General features: G+C 44.6%; 2 long non-coding RNA genes across 2 annotated transcripts in view; both read right to left on the reverse strand.

The window, feature by feature from the left end:
* LOC137221378 (uncharacterized) overlaps positions 1-9,018 on the reverse strand; it is a 34,447-nt gene extending 25,429 nt beyond the window's left edge. The window contains exon 1 of the long non-coding RNA XR_010941982.1: positions 8,980-9,018. This is a non-coding gene — a long non-coding RNA (uncharacterized lncRNA). The remainder of the gene's footprint in view (positions 1-8,979) is intronic.
* Positions 9,019-15,287: 6,269 nt separating this feature from the next.
* Positions 15,288-19,480, reverse strand: LOC137220714 (uncharacterized). The gene is made up of 3 exons (XR_010941757.1): positions 19,424-19,480; positions 17,754-17,843; positions 15,288-15,763 (listed from the first exon to the last, which is right to left on the reverse strand). It is a non-coding gene; the product is annotated as an uncharacterized lncRNA (long non-coding RNA).
* Positions 19,481-21,028: the final 1,548 nt, after the last annotated feature.

Genomic DNA, 21,028 nt, shown 5'->3' on the forward strand with positions numbered 1-21,028 from the left:
CTGCAGGCTAGACAGGAAAGGTAGCTGTAGATAGACTTCAGAGAAGATACAGCCTTCACTCAGATTGAGAATTATCCAGTGTAGAAAGGATGTTTTTAGAAGAAAGAAAACAGAGAGGATGATCCTCTGCAGATAATATACCAATGCAAGTGTGTGTTGCATCAACTAGATGTTTCATGAGAAAATATACAACTCAGCTCCTTATGAAGGAAAAAAGATGGTCCTTGCCTCACTTGGGAAAGTTTCCTCCTATATTAAGAAGAAAAACAATGAACTGTTTGCTTTATTTACTAAAATCACATGGTTATGAGAGAGACGTGAAAAGGAATTAGGCTCTTAATTATTTCTATTGTCTTTCCACCCTAGTCAAATCAACCAAATGAATGCAACCTGACTACCTCTTCCGGCTGCCATCAGAAAGGTCCTATGTCTTGGAACTTTCTCCACTTAGGTGAGGGGGAATTTGGTATTCTGGTATTCATCACTGCCCATTTCTAGGAATACATCAAAAATCAAGTCCATTATCACGAAGCTTTAATGTATATTTAGACTTCACAGAGTACTAATTATTATAACAGGATTGAGGTTGGGATTCCGGTGAAAGACACCCCTGACAGAGACCAGAGCCCAGAAGGAGGAGAATGGCAGAGCCCTTGCTCAAGAGTATTCAATAGGTAACTCCTAGGAACCACGAAAAGTACCTGGAGGAGATTCTGTTGGACTGGATATCGGATAACAACTAACGGGGGTGAAAAAAATCACAAAACACCTGGTTGATGGCCATTTGATCAAACTCCTGTAGGAGTGTGGAGTGGAGTGGCCAGAGCTAAGTCTGTCTACATGCCGTGTCTGCAGACTCTTATCCCATCCAGATGTTGGATGTGGAGGTACGGCTATGTGAAGGCAGTGCTCTACTGCACTGCACCTGGTGGAGGGGATCTCACCATCACCTGACCCTCACTGCAAGTAAACAATCAGTAGCATGAAACTCAGTCACGCAGGATGTGTCCTGACAACGTTGAGAGCTGAGCGCTTAGCCAGTGAACAGTTGGTATGAGCAGCAGTTCTGGACTCCTACACACCTGGCAGTCCACAGCTTCTGTTACCTTCTTAGAGTCAAAATGCTGAACTCAGTGGACCGTGGGTCTGGCTCAAATGTATAAACCTTTTATTCATATGGACCATTCGGGTCTGTTTTTAAAATCTTTTGTTCCCTCGAACCATCTGAATTCTGCATTTCACTCTGCAACAGTAGACAAAACTTATAAGTTGTCTACCCTTTCACTCTGTTGAAATCCTTTTATGTGCGAAACACCTGGATAGATACAGAGGGGGAAACAGAAGTAAACAGCACACAACTGCTACCTCTGAACAGCACATCTCCTGGCTCCATTTTGAAGATTCTGAGACAGACAGCTAATGAGTCCCCCTGTCTTGGAGTTAGTTTTGACAAGCAAGCTGGGCTGGAGGAGACTGGGTGCAATTTTGCCTTCTGTTAAGTTTTCAATAAACCAATGTCATGATTTTTTTTTCCTCCTGAATTCTACTTCCTCTTTCTTCTTTCTCTGTTCTTCTATTTTGTGTCTTCCCCATCAGTTTGTTAATGCTTCTCCCTTTGAAAAAAAAAATTTTAGGTCCCTTTTTCGGGCTCTTTGGTGACGGAGTTCGGCTTCCTGTGTTCTCACTCTTTCACTCACTGACTCAGAGTGGAGGCTGCTTTACTGGAACTTAGGAGAAATTTGAGGTTTGCTTTCAGTCCTGTTTTCTCCCTAGCAGAAACTATTATTTCAAGGGAGAAGATCTCAATAGGCCAAGTTGAGAAAAGCAAGCAACAAGCCTAAAAACCGGTTTTCCTCACCAGCTGCCCTTGGGCTATATTCTGTAGAAAGGGAACAAGGCCTTTTGGAGCTGCCCATTTGCTCCCCAAATATGTCTTCCGTGCCCAGCGTCTTATGGAGCCTTTTTTTTTTTTTTTTTAAAGCCGCGTTGGGTCTTCATTGCTGCGCGCGGGCTTTCTCTAGCTGCGGCGAGCAGGGGCCACTCTTCGTTGAGGTGCGCGGGCTTCTCATCGCCGTGGCTTCTCTTGTGGCAGAGCACGGGCTCTAGGCACGCGGGCCTCAGTAGTTGTGGCACATGGGCTCAGCAGTTGTGGCTCGTGGGCTCCAGAGCACAGGCTCAGTAGTTGTGGCGCGCGGGCTTAGCTGCTCCGCGGCATGTGGGATCCTCCCCGCCCAGGGCTCGAACCCGTGTCCCCTGCATCGGCAGGCGGACTCCCAACCACTGCATCACCAGGGAAGTCCCTTATGGAGCCTTTGACACAAGTTAAGTCCCTCATAGTAGGGCATGGGCAGGATTAACGAACTACAACTGTCTTTTACCTCAACCCAAGGTACATTTCAACTTTCCCACTTTATTCAACAGAGAATATTTAGCAAGCATCCATTCTGCCTGGAAGACAGGACAGATTAAAAATAACAAAATGGGGCTTCCCTGGTGGCGCAGTGGTTGGGAGTCCGCCTGCCGATGCAGGGGGCGCGGGTTCGTGCCCCGGTCCGGGAGGATCCCACATGCCACGGAGCGGCTGGGCCCGTGAGCCATGGCCGCTGAGCCTGCGCCTCCGGAGCCTGTGCTCCGCAATGGGAGAGGCCACAACAGTGAGAGGGCCGCGTACCGCAAAAATAAATCAATAAATAACAAAATGTGTTTTTGCCAGTTCAACGTTTCCAGACCTGATATTCAGGTATCTCCTGACGATGACCTTCAGATCTGAGTTTAAAGTTCAAGTCTAGGACTTCATCTTTCATTCTCTATTATAGTTTGGAAGATGCTTATTACCACAAAATTAGTAATATTATCCCATCACTTTCATCTTTGTTTTAAGTGGAGGCAAGCAAATTACCTTTGTCCATAGCAGCTAGGAGAGGAATATCTATTTTAAAATTGATCGCATTTTTTCATTCATGGAAACTGATAGACGACTAGAAGATGCCCAATCAAACCTCTGGGTAAGAAGTCAAAGATTGTGTGCATGTGTGATCAGGGAAATTGTACACCTAATGAAGACAACAGTGGGAAAAGAATGAACCACGATGCTCATGATGACTCACTTTTCGGTAAAGTCCACACCGTTTGGAAAGCACATTTTCATCCCTGGTGTCAAAACCTCCAATGGCACATAGAAAAGTAAAAGATGCTGGTCCATGATGAGTTTATCTAGGGTTATTTTGGAAGCTCCTGTAGTATTTAACGATGATGACTATGCCTTTTATGTCTTCACCTTGTCTAGCAGACTCCTTGTCCAAAATAATGAGTAAAAAGGAAGGCAGGCCAACTAACGAGTAGTCAGCCCACAACTGGACTGGTTCCAGTCAAATCCAATAGAACCACATCAAGTTGCTAAAGAAATTTACCTGCTGACAACAGTGGCACAGCAGCAAAGCTCGAGCCTTTGTTTCACATTCCCCACTGTGACTAGGCTGTTATGGCCCAGATTTTGAGAAATTTAACCTGCATGCAAATGTGTGACAGGGCTTTCCTGGCAACCTGTAGCTCAGCAAAGAATAGGAAATGAAAACCATCATTATCGCCACAAGGTTCCTCTTACACGAGTTTCCATAACTTAGAGAGGTACCTCTGCTAAGGACTCTCTGTCCTAATTTTCTATCTATGCTGCTCTGCACTACCTCAGAATGAGGAAGAAGGAGAAGTGCTTGTCCCAGGGGTGAGAGTTCTCAGGAATTGGCTGAGACTCCTTTCAAGGGCAAAGGGTTACCCCTCAGAGTGGGCACGCTTCCTTTTGCCCAGTTGGAGCCCAGAAATCACTGCCTTAAGATGAATAATTTGCATACCAAATATATCAAAGTTAAAAAAAAAAAGAATACCATTTGATTTGGAGTTTCTCAAGTAACCTCAGCAACACTTAAGACCGAGGACCATGATGTACAGCTGTGTGAGCTGTTCCTCCACCAAGCGTGCTTGGCAAAGGGGCTAAGTGTCAGCAACAATACGAGGAAGCACCTTTTCCTAATTCACCGAGATCCACTGTGTGGACAGGTGTGCTGTGAAGAGCCACCCTGACCCCTTCTGCCTGATGGTAAAAACTCAGAACATGTCATTCCCTGTTTCAAAGCCCTTCCCATCGCACTGAGAATCAACTTCAAGTCCACACGGTAACATAATCTGGTCCCAAGACCTCTCCAACCTCAGCTGTCACACTCTTTCCTAACTTGCATTATTCCTGCCACGCAGGCCTTCTTCCTTTTCCCAGAAGACCCCAGGCAGGTTCCTGCTTCAGGGCCTTTGCACTGGCTTTCCCCTCTGGTTTGCTCCTTCACTGCATTCAGCTGTCTGATCAAATGTCATCTCCTCAGGGAGGTCTTCCTTGACCACCTCGTTGAAATCCCACCTTGCCTCTTTTCTGTCTCTTATCCTGCCTTTCAAATAGAAGAGCACTCACTACTTGAATTTTATATTTATTTGTTTATTATCTGTTTTCTCTCTAGAACGAAGGTTGACAAACTATAGCCTGAGGGCTAAATCACACTTGCTGTCTACTTTTGTAAATAAAATTTTATTAGGATACAGTCCCTCTCACTTCTTTACATATTGTCTTTGGCTGCTCTCACCCTACAACTGTGGAGTTGAGTGGTTGCAATAGAGACTGCATGGTTGGCAAAGCCAAAAAGATTTACTTACTATCTTGCCCTTTACAGAAGAAGTTTGTCAATCCTGCTCTGGAATGTAAGCCCCATGAGGACAGGCCTTTGTCTCTTTTGCTTACTCCTGTATCCCCATTGCTCAAAATATTGCCTGATACGTGGTAGACACTTGGTAAATATTTATCAAATGATTGAATACATGGATGAATGAGTATCAAGATGTATCTAGAAAATGCTTTTCTTAATTCAGCAATTGAGCATCAACTTGTGACAGGATTCTATGCAGAGGATCCCACAATGATGAGAAACCAACAAATTCAAAGCTCTGTGAAGAATATCACGTTACAAGTAAGTGCCAGGTGTCACAGGGCCATAAAGAAAGATACCTGGCCAAGGCATCCAAGAATGGTGATTCCTTCAAGCAGTTCCACTCCTGGGTATATATTCAGAAAAGAATGAAAACACTAATTTGGAAAGATACATGCACCCCAATGTTCATAGCAGCACTATTTACAATAGCCCAGACATGGAAGCAACCCAGGTGCCCATCAACAGACGAATAGATAAAGAAGATGTGGTATATATACAATGGAAAACTACCCATCATTAATAAAGAGTGAAATTCTGCCATTTGTAGCAATGTGGATGGACCTAGAGAATATTATGTTTAGTGAAATAAGTCAGACAGAGAAAGACAAACACTGTATGATATCACTTACAGATGGAATCTAAAAAATAATACCAATGGTGGGACTTCCCTGGTGGTCCAGTGGGTAAGACTCCGCGCTCCCAATGCAGGGGGCCTGGGTTCGATCCCTGGTCGGGGAACTAGATCCCGCATGCGTGCCACAACTAAGAGTCCGTATGCTGCAACTAACGATCCCACATGCTGCAGCGAAGATCCTGTGTGCCACAACTAAGACCCAGCACAGCCAAAATAAATAAATAATAAATAAATAAAATAAATATTAAAAAATAAAATGAAATAAAAATAATACCAATGGTGTATATGCAAAATGGAAACAGACTCACAGATATAGAAAACAAACTAGAGTAGGGGTCCCCAACCCCCAGGCCGCGGACTGGTACCAGTCTGTGGCCTGTTAGGAACCACACAGCCAGAGGTGAACAGCCAGCAGGAGAGGGAGTGAAGCTCCATCTGCCACTCCCCATCACTCCACATTGCTCCCATTACCGCCTGAACCACCCCACCCCCATGTCCTTCCGTGGAAAGATTGTCTTCCATGAAACTGGTCCCTGGTTCCAAAACGTTTTGGGAGCGCTGAACTAGAGGTTATCAAAGGGGAGAGGGAAGGGGGAAGGGGCAAGATACGGGTATGGGATTAAGAGCAACAAACTACTATGTATAAAATAGATAAGAAACAAGGATATCTTGTATGGCACAGGGAATTACAGACGTTATCTTGTAATAACTGTTTTTTAAAATTATTTTATTTCATTTACTTTTGGCTGCGTTGGGTCTTTGTTGCTGCACGCGGGCTTTCTCTAGTTGCGGCAAGTGGAGGCTATTCTTCGTTGCGGTGCACGGGCTTCTCATTGCAGTGGCTTCTTTTGTTGTGGAGCACAGGCTCTAGGCGCGCGGGTTTCAGTAGTTGTGGCACATGGGCTCAGTAGTTGTGGCTTGCGGGCTCTAGAGCGCAGGCTCAGTAGTTGTGGCACACGGGCTTAGTTGCTCCGCGGCATGTGGGACCTTCCCGGACCGGGGCTTGAACCCGTGTGCCCTGCATTGGCAGGTGGATTCTTAACCACTGCGCCACCAGGGAAGTCCCTGTGATAACTTTTAATAGAGCATAATCTGTAAAAATATTGAATCCCTATGCTGTATACCCAAAACTAATATAATATTGTAAATCAAGTATACTTCAATTAAAAAAATATATATGGTGATCCCTAAGGATGAGTTTCTCCAAGCCAAGAGAAAGGTGAAGGGAGTTGCAGGCAGAGTAGAACGTGCACTGGTCCAGAGGCAGGCAACCAGCCACGGTCATCTGGGTTGCAACAGGTTGTTTGATATGTAAGACTTGTTTGAAGGGGGTTTGAACAATTCTTCATGGGTCTGAATAATCACTCTCTTCATCTTTCTGACTCTGACTCCATTGGTTGTCATTTAAAATTTGGAGGAAAATAATGATTCTTCTCAAAAGCCTACCCCTTTTCTTCTGATGTCTTCAGTCAAACCCAAAACACACAAAATGCATTTTCTAAAGGGACATCTGGGATACATTACATCCAGATTTCTCAACCTTGGCACTAGTGACATGTTGGACCAGATAAACCTTTGCGGTGGGGGCATCCTGTGCATTGTAGGAGGTTTAGCAGCATCTCTGGCCTTTACACACTACATGCCAGTAGCACTCCCCCAGTGTGACAACCAAAAATGTCTCCAGATGTCGCTACATGTCCCCTGGGGCCAATAGCACCCCATACTGATAACCACCGCATTAGTCAGTGCCAGTGAAACATGACGGGCAACTTGCAGATGAAATATGTTAATGGTCTGCAAATGCTGGATAGAGGGGGCTTTTGAAAGGCTGAGGGGCTCAGTCTCTGGAATAAAAACTTCCTGTCCCTTTTCATCTTCAGATGATCACCCCATCATGGTTATGACAAGTAACCATAGTTACAGAGTTATGACAATTAGCCACAGAATTTGAAAAATTAACCTTAGCTACTTCTTCACTTGGTTACTTCTTCACTTGGTTACTCAAGTGCCATTTTTTCTAGGGGCTCATGGGGTCTTTGCTATACCAGTAAAATGCTAAGTTAAATATGCACTAGGACAATGGAACCCTAATCAGCAATAAAAAAAAGAATAAGCTGTTGATAAATGCAACAACATGGGTGAATCTCAACAGGAAAGAAGACAGTTTCAGAAGGTTAAATGCCATCTGATTCTATCTGTGTGACTTTCTGGAAAAGGCAAAATAGATTAGCGGTAACAAGGATTTGGAACGGGGGAGAGTGTGACTACAAAAGGACAGCATGAGAGTTTTGGGGGTGACAGACTCTTCTGTATCCTGATTGTGGTGGCAGTTACGTGAGTCATTTAATGCATGAACTTAATACATGCATTAAAACTGCACACCCAGAAAAATCCCTTGATTTTACTAGATGTTAATTTTTTTTAATTTATTTATTTATTTATTTCTGGCTGCATTGGGTCTTCGTTGCTGCGTGTGGGCTTTCTCTAGTTGCGGTGAGCAGGGGCTACTCTTCATTGTGGTACACGGGCTTCTCGTTGCGGTGGCGTCTCTTGTTGCAGAGCACGGGCTCTAGGCGCGTGAGCTAAGCAGTTGTGGCTCACAGGCTTTAGAGCGCAGGCTCAGTAGTTGTGGTGCACGGGCTTAGTTGCTCTGCGGCATGTGGGATCTTCCCCGACCAGGGCTCAAACCTGTGTCCCCTGCATTGGCAGATGGATTCTTAACCACTGAGCCACCAGGGAAGCCCCTACATGTTAATTTTAAAAACAAACAAAAAGGTAGTTCCTGAAGAATATGAGGGGCTTTTAATATTTACATGTCTTCTTCCAACTACAGTGAAGCATTTAAAGCCACATCTTTAGAAGCATACCAGGGGGCTTTCCTGGTGGCGCAGTGGTTGGGAGTCCGCCTGCCAATGCAGGGGACACAGGTTCGTGCCCTGGTCCGGGAAGATCCCACATGCCACGGAGCGGCTGGGCCCGTGAGCCATGGCCGCTGAGCTTGCGCGTCCGGAGCCCGTGCTCCACAATGGGAAAGGCCACACAGTGAGAGGCCCGCGTACAGCAAAAGAAAAAAAAAGCGTACCAGGTAATGAGGCCTTTACTGCTGGTAATTACAGTGCTCAAGGGGAGAGGAGAAAGTCGACGCTCTGAAAGCAAAGGAAGAGCGTTAGCTTTCTTGCTTCGATTCCTCTTTCACTTTCCACAGAACAAGGTGATCTTCACTTCCCAATCCAGGTTTACCAAATTTCACCCCAGAATTGGTTGAGCCTCTTTGGGCAGAAGAGAGAAAATGTTTTCAGTACTTGACATATATTCGAGCAGATTTACCACACACTTTGAGGACCGTACAGGTCAGAATGTTGCATCGATATGACATTCTGGGGTAGGTAGAAAAGGCTCATCTAAGGGTTAAAAGAGAGTCTAAAAGAGTGTGGGGCTAGCTTTCCAATGCTCCAGGCAAGAGCAGGAACAGAGAGCATAATGGAATGACTTGATTCTAAAAGAGAACAGTATCCCGTGTTTCTATTCATATGAATAATATCACCAGATTCATGTGTATATGAAATAATCAGTATTTCTGGGAGATTTTTAACTCACCTGAAATATCTAGTCTGTTGGTCTATGATGATGGTGATGGGGCCCAGGGTATACATGGGAAGGTAGTGGTGACATTTATCTAGGATCCTACTTCATAAGCATCCGGTTCAGGGTAAGAATATTTAGCATTCCTCCTTTTCTTGTGGGGACGGCACGCTGTGGTTTACACATACATGAAAGGGCTGTTCACAGGAAAATATTGCTCATCTGCTTATGCAATGATGCCTGTGAACCACAGAATTATCACACCAGAAAAGAATGTGCCTGACTTCTCAGAGAATGAAATGCATGGCAACAGTGAGAATCAGAAAGTGTCACATTTTCAGCAACATGATTTCAGACGGACAGTTGAAGTGTCTTTACATTTTTTCAGAGGTAGCCTAGTACACCAAACATCCTCAGGGGCTATTGATTCTCTTCCCCCTTGGCTAAATGTAAAATGTGAAAACAAAGTAAAAATTATAGCCTTCCTGTGTCTGTGGAGGGGAGCAATAGGGCAGAGTGGCAGAGGTAAGAAATATACTGCAGAAGGACCAACTCGTGACTTCAGATCATCTTGAAAGTAGAGCTTTTAACTTTTCAGTAGCGTTTTACATCTTTTTTTTTTTGCGGTACGCGGGCCTCTCACCGTTGTGGCCTCTCCCGTTGCGGAGCACAGGCTCCGGACGCGCAGGCTCAGCGGCCATGGCTCACGGGCCCAGCCGCTCCGCGGCACGCGGGATCTTCCCGGACCGGGGCATGAACCCGTGTCCCCTGACATCGGCAGGTGGACTCTCAACCACTGCACCACCAGGGAAGCCCTACATCTTTTATCTTAATTGATCCTCACAACTACCCTCCCCCCATGATGTAAGGAATTATTACCCTATACCCATTTAACAGAATATAAAACCAAGGCAGATGTGTGTTAAGAATTTACCAGAGGTGACACAGGGGGTTAGTGGAAAAACAAGGTATAAAACCTGAGTCTCCCAATTCTAGACCCCATGGTTCCAGTCAGCAGACTGTATTGTAAAGTGCCATCTGGTTTCACCAAACTTAGACCAAAAGCTAGGAGGTGAAGAAGGTTACCTTCTGTAGGAATTATTGAACTTGTACTCCTATTTCCAGGCTTGAAGATAGTTGGGAATATGTTTGATCCCTTTTAAGACTTATCTCAAGCATCGAGCTGACCCATTCCTACCCACAAAGAATTGTTTACTCCCTTGGTTGAGCCCCACCATATCTAAAACACAGTGCTATCCTTGCGCCTGCAGCTCTTTCACATGCTTCAGGGCCTGGCTCTTGCTGCTCTTGGATTCCCAGACCCTGACACAGTGCCTGGCACACAGTAGGCACTCAAAGCTTGTGTGCTAAATGAAAAGCATGGCATGAACTTTATTCCTTAGAGGTGCAAGTCAAAGCCTTCCAAGCTGGGCATGGAAGAACCTTGGGAACGTCATTTACACTCTCAAAGCCTCAGTTTCCTCATCTGTAAAATGGGGATAGTAAGAAAACAAGAACCTTGCAGCGTTATTGTATGTAGAATGTTTGGCAAGGTGTCTGTCTCACAGTAAGCTCTCAGTATATGGTAGCTCTCTGTGGTAGCCAGCCTCCAAGATGTCTCCCAACGACTCTCACCTCCTGGTACCCACACCCTTGTGTGGTCCCCCTCACACTGAATAGGGCTGACTATGTGACAATAGGATAATGGAGAAATGACAGAATGTGACTTACCAGACTAAGTCTTAAAAACTGTTGAGGCTTCTACCTTGCTCTCTCTGGGATCACTTGCTCTGGGGGGAGTAGACATCCTATCGTGAAGACACTTCAAGCAGCCCCATGGAGAATTCAATGTGGTAAGGATCTAGTCTTCCTACAAAAGCCAACATCAAGTCACCTTCCGCGTGAGTGAAACATCCTGGAAACTGATCTTCCAGCCCCCGTAAAGCCTTCAGATGGCCCGCAGCCCTTGCGGGTAACTTGACTGCAACTTCATGTTAAGCCACTCCTAGATTCCTGACCTACAGAAATCCTGTGAGACAAATGCTTATTGTTGTTCTAAGCTGCGATGTTTGGGGGTGATGTATTACAGAGCAGTAAGTAAACAGTACACTCTTTTTGTAAATGGTTGTACGTGCATCAGTAACGAGATACCTCCTACGTGGGCAGCTCTGGTTCTTGCCTGATCTCAGTTCACAGGACCTATGTGGAAGGAAGGCTGGTTTTGACCAAATTAGGACTTCTCCTTTCTCCAAACTGAAGAGGTAACTAAGGTAGACCTCCTCAGGAACTGACCTGAGGAAGGTGAGAAAGTCCTCATGGTGATATTTGCTACATCAGACAAACTTTCAGAGAATATCACTGGACCCCGAACCAGATATTCTAATGTTATTTAACCTGGTCAGGCATGCAAGTCATCTCTCCAAATAATGGGACAATTCTGACCCTAAGAGCTAATCTTGGACTCCTTTTTCTGTCCCCGACCCTAGCAGCTAGCATACCACCCACACCAGGTCCTGGTTTGTGCTCACCTTCCCAAGCCCTTCATACCACAAAACTTTGATGAAAATGGTGACATTTTTAAAGTGGCCAATATTTGAGTGAATATTGAGAAATCCTTATTTTTTCAGGCTACACAGGCCTTGGCGATCTTCAAAGCTTGGGTGATGGGCATGGAGGTGTTTGGCTCTGAGCTCCCACATAGTTGTGTTACTGTAACTCTAAACCCCAAGTCCCTTCCCTTCCCCCATGATCCCTGGTGTCTCCCTAGAGTATTTGCCACTGCTTCTGGAGCATTCCATTCCTCAACAAATGCTTTCATTCTTTACCGCCCTCCCCAATTCTCCTGTAGTCCCTGCCCTGCTCAGTTTCTCTCAAAACCACAGGGTTTGTACCCCAGGCCCCAACCCAGGCAAATCCAATTCTTTCAAATAACCATGAACTGTCTGACCCTTCAGTGACCACAGACTTTGAAGGCTGCCTCTGTGTAGGAATTTACTATTTCCCTGGACAGGAAGACACAGCTCTTTGTTTTGTACTCAAAAGCATGTCTTGACTCTAAAAGATGAATGCCTCAAGATGGGGAATATGAGCTGTGTCCCTCCTTCACCTCAGAGCGTTCTTGGCCTACATGCACTCCCTCTTCCTGCCAAGGGGTTGGCAGAGACGGAGGCTCTTCTTTTCGTTCAGGAATCCTGAAGTTCCCACTGTGTTCCAGGGAGCTTAATCACCTATCATCATTGGTTCTACCATGGCCAGTCTGCCTGGGATCCTAACCCTTATTTCTCCCCAGTCCAGCTGTGACAGGAACAAGTGGAAGGCACGGTGATCCTAGCCACCAGACCACTCTAAGGCCTTGGTTTAAGGATCCCCCAGCAACTGGCCTTCATGTACACCTGACACTAAAGTCCCGTGACCTGATTGCCAGGGCCTGCTTTCACATCCACACAGTCCCCTGAAAACGTGGCCTTTTTAGGAATCCGTGGGCGTTGTGTTGTCTGAAACATCTAACGGCCTATGCTTTAAGCACTGGAGAATGTCTGAGCTGACTTTAACACGGCAGAGAAACCAATGGGCAGAGTGCGCCCTTGGGGTCGTTACATGGAATTTGAAATTTTAACAACTCACCTCTGCTTCAATGCAGACTATTACACTGACAGTACACAAATCTCTGTCCCTAAGCTCAAGGAAAAATTATTCAGTGTTTTCTCTTAGCGTGGTGTGTTGCACATTGAGGGCAGCCAGTCAAAGTTTTTGATTTGGCTTTATTAGTATTTCATTGGGTTGGGGGAATCACCAGTTTAGTGTTTGTACAGAGGGTTTCTTCCTCTGTTTTGTCAAGGTTGTCATTTTGTTTTATGCCTTCAGCTATGTTAAGAAAGAGAGGCTCCAAGTTCAGGCTGGGGCAAAAGGAAAAGACAGTTCAACCTGTCACCATTTTTATCAATGGGTTTCTCCACCTGTATTATTACTGACCCCTCTGGATTTAGGGGTTAAACCCTCCTCTTCGGTCTTCTCACCAATAAAACTGACAAACGAACCCACCTCCAAACTTGGTACTTAATCTCTAGTGACAGAAAGACATGTTTCAGCACCAATGTTATTTGTGTGATTGGCAGGCTCGAATTATATAAGTAGCTTCGATAGCTGCAAAACACACAGAAGAAAATAAAAGTTACTGATTTTCACTCTTCCCAAGACAAACCCACAAGTAGCTTAGCCCAGTTGCCTGAAACTTCTTACAAGTAATTTCATAGTAATTTTACTATGGAAAAGAAAAAGGAGAACTAGAAGGTAAAGCCTAGGAACTTCTCCTTTATCTAAATTGTCTATCTCTTCTCACACTTGGAGTGACAGGAACAGAGACCAAGCGTGGAAATGGTATGATTGATACATATACAAAATCTCACCCGTGGTTAAGACTTTCAAGGGGAATTTAGACCACAGTCTCAGCTTCCCGTGCTCACTACCCTTTGGATCAGTTCTGTTTTTAAAAATCAAAAAGCGCAACATTTGGAAGCTTCAAATAGGATATATTATAAGAGATGAACAGCATATCTCTCTACCAGAGGCAATGTTTTGTAGCAGAGCTCAGTTCCTGCAGGACTGACAATTCCAAGCTTGTGACTGTCATAGAGAAGACAAGGAGGTAGGGCACTTGAAAAAGCCTCCTGCTTCAGACGATGAAGCCAGCTGTGAAACATTTCCTAAGATTACAGGGCCCCCCTAGCTATGCATGCCTAAATCACCTCGAGGCTTTAGTCCAATCCTTCTGACACCTGTCTCCAGGCTAATCCTTCTAGTCTAAACAGCTGCCTCGGTTACATCATGCCTGCCTTTAGTGACTCCCCAAGGCCTCCAAAAATGTCAGTTACACCCTAGGCTGGCCTTTATATTGTGCAAGAATCTGGCTGCCTCTGACATTTAATCTCCCTCCATCTCCAGCAGGAATCTACCACCCCCAGTCAACAGTCTCTGCATCACTTTCTCTTTGCCCATCTATATTGCACACCTTTCCCTGTAACCATCTCCATTCTCTTCACCTGAAATACCCTCTTCCTCCCACCCTCCCTCTCACCCACCAACTCCAAGGTATGATACAAAGACTGGGATTTTGAATTAGGTAGATCTGCGTTAAATTCTAGCTCTACTACCTGCTTGCTGTGTCTCATTGGGCAAGTGCCTTACCTTCTCTGAACCTCAGCTTCCTCATCTATAAAATGAGAATGTTCACACCAGGTTCATGGTAGGTGCTCACTAAAGGTTAATTCCTTTTTTCTGCATGTCTACTCAACTCCATGCACCATCCCAAGCTCCTAAATCAACTGATTTTTTATCAATGGGCCATAAAATATGGCTTACATATGAGAATAAGGTTTAAGTGTAGTAAAGCTGTTACCAAGGAATGCCCAGGTCAGGAACATAGAGATCACAAGACCCTCTCAGGACAGAGCTCAGAGGCCAAGGCGTATGGGTTCATTCTCTGCTAGTGACATGCTGAAATTTCAGTTTTGAGGGAGTGGAACCCAACACAAATACTTGGAAAAGAGCCCACCAGTCCATGGATGGGAAATTATAGTGGTGTCATGACTCACTTTTAGATAGTTGAAAGAATTCCTGAATAACACATTTTAATAATTCCCCCCAAATTTGCAAAAGATGCCAATTAACAAATTCAGTTCCACGATACTTGAATCTTAATTTTTTAAAAAGCAGACGCATTAGATGTATTTATGATGCTTCAGCCCCTTTGAAAGAAATTGACCCATTAACAGATCTTCACTTGGCAGGTGATTTTCCATGTGATGGAACCCTTCTTTGCACACATCTGATTAGTGTAGGGATGGGCACCAGACCAAAGGACAGCCAATCCCATGGTCTGGAGGGCAACTATGACTCATGTCCAAGTGCAAAAAGATGAGCTGAGCCAATCACATTCTCTGTCTTGCAAGAGCTGGGACTAGGAAACACGGAAGGAACGAGCCCATAGCAACAAGAATAAGGATGCCCTAAGGGAAAGTCAGGGACATGGCAGGCAAAAGCCATAAGCAAGCCAGAGTTAAGAAAGTTCAGAAACGTCTAACAAGCAGAACCAGCCAGTTAGTAATGAGGAGAACTGAGCAGAAGTATAAGGAGAAACAAGAAGCCATGAGAAAGAGATGGCCTGAGCAGTGGGTCCCTGGAGTTGACCAGTTCCTCAGGTTGCCTCAATCTTTGGAGCTATCTCAGTTCCTACAGTAAAATCCCCTGTTTCAAGCTAACTTACATCAGTATTCCTTATAAACAGAACCTAACCTAAACAGTAGGAAAGCGATGAGATATTTTATTACCAGAAAAATATAAATATACCTACCCTGAATGCATATATTATTCCACAAGTCACAAAACCAATAGGACCCTGAGGATTATTTCTTTTCAGTAAGATGCAAGGTGCAGGGTTAGACTACCTTAAAGGACAGACCAATGTTTTCTCAGAGCACCGGCAGGAGGAAGCCTCTTATTACTTCACTTTTGAGGGCAGCCATGACAGTTTCCAAAACGTTTCCACTGGCTTTGAGGACTTGGTGGAGGATACCAGGGCGACTTGGAAGAGAGAGCCCTCTTTTGCAATAAGACATGCCACCTGTGCCCTGTTCTTGGTGATACCTACTAGTCCTGTGACCTGCAAGAAAGTTACCTCATCTCTCTGAGACTCAGCTTTCTTCCTTGTGACAGATGATCACTAAAGTAACTTTTGGAATTAATAATATATGAATCTTCTAAGTAAAATTCTTCTTCCAGTTAGATCAGAAGAGGAGGCAGCCTAGAAGAAAAAGAAAAACGGTGGACCACAAGTCAGGAAGCCTGCATTCCAGCTCTGATGCTTACTGGCTGGGCAAGCTTGGACAGCACCTATCTGGGTATCACCCCTAAAAGGAGGAAGTTGGTTTGTGTCTCATCAAAAGGGCAGTTTCACCCCAAATTCATAATTCTAAGATTTCTGAACATCCCGATCTATAATTCCAATGGCTCCTTACATCTGTATTTAAAATTCCTTACGATGTTTTTCTTTCCCACCCTGATGATGCAGAAAGCAGTCTGTGCCACGATTCCTAGGAGAACTTACTTCTTTCAGTTTGTCTAGCTACAGACTAAGTATGACGCATGTTGGGGACAAGTCTGATATGTTTCAGTCCAATGCTAGTTGGAACAGACATGTGGACTAATTTGGATCCCTGGTGGCACAAGTTCTCTGGTTGCTGATAGAGAACTGTGAAGTCTAAATAGGAAGACAGGCCACATCCAAAAGAAAATCTGTGTCTCCTTCCCAGAAAACCATAAATCCATAAATAGAAAATAAAGATGTGGAGCCCCAAGCATTCCTCAAGGCCTTTTAAAATGTCTCTTTTTAAAAAGATTAAATTGATTGGTGGAAATTAGGAGTTTTGGGGTCCATGGATTAAGGGAGTCACGAGAAAAAGGGCAGAAGCAAATATGGCTCGTTATAAAAGAAAATAGTGCCCTGCGATTTCAGCAAAAACTGAAAGCACAAATGACTCCAAGATACTGAAGGTCATGGATTTTCATTGTCTCGCCAACACAGCAAATGCTCTGGCTAAATGAAATCACAAACCTCTACAGTAACAGTTTTATTAGCCCGTAAGGGCAGCTGGCCTAAAGTAATCGGAAACAAAAGGCGTGAACTGATAACTCACAGAATAAATACCTACAGGCAAGAAAGGTATGAAAAGGCGTTCAACGTCAATAATAAAATTTTAAACGAGATTTTTCTTTTTGCTCATCAGGTTGGCAAAAAATAAATAAATAGCATTCAGTGCTGCTAAGGATGTAAGGGAATAGCCAATCCTGAACACAGCAGGTCATGCAAAATTTTAAATCTGCATAGTGGTTGATCTAGCAATTGCTATCAATCCTAGAAATTAAGCCATCAGAGATTCTTCCATGGGTATTTACCTAATGTTCATTTGCTCTTAATAGCAAAAACTTGAAACTACTCACACCAGTAGTGGTTTGGTTCAACAAATTTTGTAGACCCAAATAACAGAGTAGTACTTCAGAGCTGTTTTTAAAAAGGATGAGCAATATCTAAATGTACTGACGTGGGAAGATCTTCCTGTGAAAAACAAGTTTTGGAAGAGAACTCTAAAGAAATCTGAATGATCCAATTTCTTTAAAAGGTGCGCAAGTGCATACGTGTGCATGGGTGCACGGAGGCACACACACGACGCTCTCAAAGTCCCCGCCTGCCTCCACCCTCACTTCTGGCCACGCCCACGTCACACGCCTTGTCCTAGCACCAAACTGCGTCTCCAGCTTCTGTAATGTCTCTTACGAACACAAGTTCTCAGCCCTGGCTCCCCACTCAATGACTGGTCAACTCCTAACCTTAATCCTATGTTAGTGCAGGAATCTGGGAGAGTATACGCCAAACTGTTAACGTGGATATCCCTGAGACCGAGATGACAGGGTATTTTCTCTTTCTGTATCAAACTTTCCTGTATTGTTTGAATTTCTAATAATGATAATAATGTCTGACTATTTTGTAATCAAGAAAAAAAAAACACTGTAAATGTAAAGAATAAAACTGAAAAATAAAGTGATCAGATTGTACTTCTTGTTCTGCAACTATTGCTACATTCTGCCCCCTATAAATTCCTCCAGTTCCAGTTAGATATAACCCATCTGTGGACTAAAAAGCTCCAAATAAAGCATCCCAGGAAAGTCTAGGATAGAGGGGGTGAGACAGAGAGAAAAAAAGGAGATTTGCCAGTGACTTAAAAGAGGGTGCTTACTTCCAAATTTCAGGTTAGAAGACTGGAGTATTTTTAGCCCTATGGAATGAAAGCTGAAGCTCTGGTTTATTGTTCAACTTCTCAGAGAACCTAAAAAGAGAAATAACTTTAGTAGGAACTAGACACGATGTTTAAATTTTATATTATCAAGCCCCCAAGCCAAAAAAAAAAATCAAAGAATACACTTTTGTTAACTGTAAAATTAAACAAAAAAAGCTCTGTCACTTAACTGATCTCATACAAGTCAAAGTATGCTATATTTGAACATTTGTAAGTATCAGAGCATCTGGGTTATAATTTGAGTTCTACAATAGTATGTGGTGCGCCACTCCAAACATAGTAAATTCATCTTTAATTTCTTTCTTTCCATCCCCTGATGACCTCCCCACCCTCCAGCCAGTGAGTCTCCATTCCTGTCCCTGGGTGCCTCTCCGATCCATCCACTGCCACTGCTCTACCACTGCTCAGCGCCCTTCCTCACCTGGACCACAGCTTTATGGCTGGTATCCTTAGTCCTAGCAGTCTCTTCTCCACACTAGAACTGGACTGATCTGTTACCATTCAAAATGTGATCACGTCTTTTCTCTGCTCTAACCCCTTTGGTGCCTTCCCAATGCTCACGAGACAAAGTCCGAACTCTGAGTCAAGGGTGAGGCTTGAGGAAGCTTTCCTATTAGGCGCTGCCTTGGTTAAAGCAGTGATTCTCAACCCTGAGATTTATTCCCCCCCACCCTCAAATTTTAATGCTGATCCATTTTGAAAATTCATCCCAGGTGACTCTAGCCTAAGTGGCCAGATGCCCACTTAGAGGCACACTGATGAGGGACAGGAACAAGGAGAGGCAGAGGTCCAAATGTGGGTGCAGCCTGGAGTCTGGCATTAACCAAAGGTGGCTTCCAAGTGCAGGCTAAGCCCCTGTTCTCAGAATCTGCACCAAAGAAGCCTCATTTCATCTCATCCCCTCTCCATGGAGGAAGGTTCTGGTGACATGTTCCAGCCAGGGGCTCTTTAAAAAAGCTATGTAAATATTGAATCTTCCCTTTTGTAAATAATACACCTATTTGTTTATAAGAAGTGAAGATTTAACAAGCAGCAGTGTGGCAATTTTAATTTGGAATTTAACCTGTTTACAAAATCCAAGAGCAAAATTCCACAAGGGCAAGAAAAATTCATACATATGCTGAGTCTCCGTTACATCTCCAAGCATTCCTGTGTACCGCTTGTTTAAATACGCCTTGGATCCGGGGCAGGGGGCAGGGGGCAGGGGGCAGGGGCAGGGGGCAGGGGCGGGGGCGGGGGCAGGGGCAGGGGCAGGGGGCAGGGGGCAGGGGGCGGGGGCAGGGGGCAGGGGCAGGAAGCATGTTCCATACACTCTTTTAATCCCATAGCTTCTCATTGAGCTTATTATCATTTTCCCTTCACACAGGACTGAAAAGTAATTCCAAACAGCACACATCTATTGGATGCTTGAAAAAGAACTTGAGGAGAGTGTCTCTCTTAGGTAACTGTGCATTCTAATTTCTAAGTCTTATTACAAGGGCACTTTTATACTTATTCTGATACAAATTATCTCCGCTTGTTATTATTATTACTCTTCAAACTAGCCAGGCCTGGGGTTGCATACCATCCCTCTGAGCTACTAGTTAGCTAACTCTGGTCAATTTACTTACCCTTCTCAAGCCTGTTCTCTGGTTATTCTTCTTATTCAAAATAAGTATGCAGGACCTGGTAAAACAAGGTAGGTGTCCCATGAATGTCAGTTCCCCTCCCTTTCCCTTCTCCCCACTTCCCATCACACACCACAGCATTACCTCCAGGCTGCAGTTGTGCTGTTGATAATCTCCTTTTAGTCTAGAATTGGAATTTCTTTTCTTGCAGTCATGCACTCTATAATAATATCAGTTTAAAGGAAACGTTGTTTGGTCTCACAGGGTCCAGCAGGGCATCTTCTAAGAGTGCGGCTGGCTGGCCGTCAAGGGGACTTTGAAGGTAGTGTTTACCCTGTGGGAATTCGCGATGGCCCAAGGTGTCATCTTCAGCCTTCCAGACATGGAACCTGATTTGTCCAATATGCTGATGGAGGGTCTCTCCTCTCTGGGATGCTGTCTGTTAACCGAGGTCACGAATCCTAATACATACAAACCAGAATACCAATTCTTTAATTTACAGTGGTAGGGGAGGGACACTTTATTAGAGGTACAAAACAAGAAAAACTGGCTCTATAATGTCACTGTCTAGGAGGCCCTGACAGCTCTCTCTCCCACCTTCAGAGATGAGAGTTTGCTAAGGTAGACACATCCAGCTTCTTATGTTCTAGATCCCATTTTCTATGTTCTAGTTTATGCTTTTCTGCTTATGCATCTTTCTCCAACTAAAGTACAAAACTATTCTAGTCCTGCCGCCTTGCGTTCTCCTTGGTTGATGTCCTGGGTGCCCCCAACTCTGGAGTCATGCTGTTACACCCTCGTGGTTTACCCCCCTGGCTGGCATTTCCTTCTTTGTGATGGAAGATCGATTAACATAATAGCTCAGATTTCCTTTCACTCTCCCTTTCACTCACAGTCTCCTCCTCTCGACTCCCTAGGAAGATGGGGTGACTTCTCCACTTGGTCAATTTGGGGAAAATAAACTGGATGTTCAATATCAGCTTCTTTTTCTTTTTCTTTTTGGCAGTAGACCTGTTCACGGAGAATGGGATTTCTCCTCTGTTCCTCCAGTCATGCTTCCCATAAGGAGAGGTCCAGCACTGCCTGGGCCAGGTGGAAAAGGCTACCTCATGCTGGGGCTCAGTATCACGGAGCCCCTCCCATAGATAAAAGCCTTGTTCTGATCTATCCTTATCAGTGAAAACACTGACTATTTTGATCCTTTTGTCTTTCTTACATTATTGCTCATTGTTTCAGAAGCTGAGCAGGGGATAAATGAGGCTGTTTATTAGGCCCTATTGAACGTCCAGTGGCTGTTAGGTGTTCAGCAAAGCCATTTCCACTTTTTCTAGCGCAACGGTGATGGATCAACCATCCTGGTTTGTCTGGAACTGAGGGGTTTTCTGGAATGAGGTCCCTTCTTTTTTTTTTTTTTTTTTTTGCGGTACGCGGGCCTCTCACTGTTGTGGCCTCTCCCATTGCGGAGCACAGGCTCCGGACACGCAGGCTCAGCGGCCATGGCTCACGGGCCCAGCCTCTCCGCGGCTTGTGGGATCTTCCCGGACCGGGGCACGACCCGTGTCCCCTGCATAGGCAGGCGGACTCTCAACCACTGTGCCACCAGGGAAG

Source organism: Pseudorca crassidens, chromosome 3 (assembly GCF_039906515.1).
Source record: "Pseudorca crassidens isolate mPseCra1 chromosome 3, mPseCra1.hap1, whole genome shotgun sequence".
Lineage (NCBI taxonomy): Eukaryota > Metazoa > Chordata > Mammalia > Artiodactyla > Delphinidae > Pseudorca > Pseudorca crassidens.